The sequence below is a fragment of the Cryptomeria japonica genome, chromosome 4 (assembly GCF_030272615.1).
Source record: "Cryptomeria japonica chromosome 4, Sugi_1.0, whole genome shotgun sequence".
In the NCBI taxonomy this organism is placed as follows: Eukaryota; Viridiplantae; Streptophyta; class Pinopsida; order Cupressales; family Cupressaceae; genus Cryptomeria; species Cryptomeria japonica.
This window is the reverse complement of record NC_081408.1, coordinates 580,768,465-580,771,892: the sequence shown is the minus strand read 5'-3', so window position 1 is coordinate 580,771,892 and position 3,428 is coordinate 580,768,465.

Below are 3,428 nucleotides of genomic sequence, written 5' to 3'. Positions count from 1 at the left end.
TTAGCCTTGAAAGGAGACTTGAGATGCTCAATGGATGCTTGAATGTTTGAATGCTTGATTTCACTTAGGATCGCAATTTCCACGTCATGTATGCTTATTGAAATTTATCTTATATCTTATATTCCAATAGGAGAGAGGAATGCATCTTATATATTCGCCAATTAGGGTTAACTGACTGATTTTTCATCATAGGCCGACATAGGGAAACTTTTCCTGCTTCCAAAATGCAAAACCCAATGCAAAGTTTGAATGGAGGGGGCTCAAAATAGGGCAAGGATAGGGGCGCCATGCGCCTATCCTACCCTAATTTAGGACAGGAAGCAACAACACGGAGTGCGGGGTTCGAGGAAATGCAAGCTTCGGGCAGTGTGAGCATGTCTCGGGTCTCCAGTCAGGCTTATGGATTTATTTCGCCAATGTGAAGACCCAAATGTGGTTGAAAATTCCAAGGCCGCAATTTTATGACGCTACACATACATACATACATATACACACACATACATAAATACATACACATACATATACATATAGAGATACATACGTATACATACACATACAGACACACATACACATACACATACACATACATACAAACATACTTACACACACACACATACACATATACATACATACACACATACACCCACATACACACATACATACATACACACATACACCGATATACATACATACATACATACATACATACACATACACATACATACATACATATATACATACATACATACATACATACACATACACATACATACATACATACATATATACATACATACATACATACATACATACACATGCATACATGCAAACATACAAATACATACACATGCACACACATATGTGCACATACACATGCATACACAGATATACACACATGCGAATAGACATATATACATACATACATACACATGCATACACATACACACACACATGTACATACACATGCATACAGACATATACACACATACACACTCATGCATACACACACACACACATACACACACTTATATGTACTCACATAGAATGTACATGTGTACTCACATACATACACACGCACATGCATACATACATATCGTATACACACACACATACACATGCACACACATGTACATCTATGTATGCATGTGTATGTGTGTGCACACATGTGTATTTGTATGTATGTGTATGTGTATGTGTTTGTGTATGTGTATGTGTATGTGTATGTGCATGTGCATGTGCTTATGCAGGTGCAACTGTAGTTGCAGGAGTATGTGTATGTGTGAGTATGTGTGTGCATGTGTGTGTGTATGTATGTGTATGTGTGAGTCTAGGTGTGGGTGTTGGTATATGTGTATGTGTCTTTGTATGAGTACAAGGATTTTCTTTGCTATGTGTAGTGTATTGATTATAATTTTTTATGGTTTAATAGTAAGGGTTGTTGATGATTTATAGCTTCAGTCGGATAAAATTAAATGTTAAATTGGCCTTAAGGCCTTCAACATTTAATTATATATATCATTATGTTATTTATTATTATTATTATTAAATTGATTAAATGTATATCGATTAACAATAATATTGATAAACATCGATTAATATATATATATATATATATATATATATATATATATATATATATATCGGGTTGCATATTATTTCGGGCTCCATATTATTATATTGGGATACATATGATATATTGGGTGGTAGTATATTAGTCACCGATAGTTATCGGTTGTCAAGGCTAACAAACAGATAACTATCAGCTGTTAGCATTGATAGTCACCGATATACTATCGACTGTTAGCATTGGGTAAACAATGATGGACTTCAGTTATAATCCTACTCCACACCGATTGGCATTTACGATAACATGCATTTGTTAGTATAAACAAAAAGGCACGATCAAGTAATGTCTTGATCGGTCATGACCGATCAAGGCATTGCTTGACCGTGCCCCATTTGTTATATACTTATAGTTAGTGGCATTCTTGAGATAGGACATAGAAAATAATAAATGCTCCTCTCACCTGCCATACAAATGATTATAGTCAGATTTATATTTTAATCAGTAATACATAGAACAAGATAGATATTAATTCTGATCCATAAATTTAACATGGTATCAGAGCCAAGTTTCCTTCTATAAAGCCTAACGGCCTGAAGGAAGATCCGATCAAGATCAGATTGATATCTCCTTGAAAGTTTGTATTTTAAAATGACGAATGGAATCAGATTCAAAGATAGACTTGAAGGTGCCTCAAACTATAATTCATGGAAACTACGAATGATGTTGGTACTAAGGAAGAATGAGTTAAAAACAATAATAGAGAATCCTTCTAAACCTGATGGAAAAGACGAACAGAGTCAGTGGGAAAAGAACAATATTAAAGCAATGGAGTTATTAATAGATGGAGTAAAGAGTCATCTACTACCTATCATTACAAGATTAGATTTTGCATATGACATGTTCAAAGCCTTGAAAGACATGTTTGAGATTAACAACACGAGCAGAATCCTCACACTTAAAAATCAGCTTTCTAATATTAAAATGAGTAAAGAAGAAACTATCACTTCATATTTTATGAGGATAACAGAATTAAGGAACTAGCTCTCATCAATTGGTCACATTTATGATAATAAGGAGCTAACTATGATAACTCTAAATGGGCTCCCTATCTCATGGGAAAACTTTAGACAAGGAGTTAGTGCTCGATCCAAAGTTCCCAAATTTGACAGACTAAAAGCTAACTACATTCAAGAAGAGTGTAACCTAATATCAAGAGGAATCATGAAACCCATTGATGAAGATGTTCAAGTTCTAGTCTCTATTTTGAAAAGGAAAAAGGACAAAAAGACATATGGTAATCGATCATTCAAGAAGCCTAGAGACTCCTCTAAAGTACAATGTTTCAGATGTAACGAATATGGCCACATTGCAAGAACTTGTCCTCTCAAACTTAAACTACAAGTGTCCCTTGTTGAAGTCAAAAACTCAGACGTATGTTCAGAAAATAATATTCTCTAGAAGAAACTCAAGATACCTTGTGATTGAGAGGGAGCTTACTAATAAAGATTAAGCACTTCTGAGGTAAAAATTGTAAATATTAATTATTTTATGGGCCCTGTGTAAATCATAAGGAAGTGACGACTTCCAAATAATTTCCACTTGTATTTTTGAGGTTATTGGAAGGTGACGATCTTACAATAACTCAAGATTGTGGATAGAATCGCCGACTAAGGCAATCCACGTAAGAGCTTGTGGATAGAATCACCGACTGAGGCAATCCACACAAGAGCTCATGGATAGAATCGCCGATTGAGGAAATCCACGTGAGAACTCATGGATAGAATTGCCAACTGAGGCAATCCACGTGAGAGCTCATGGAAAGAATCGCCGACTGAGGCAATCCACGTGAGAGCTCATGGAT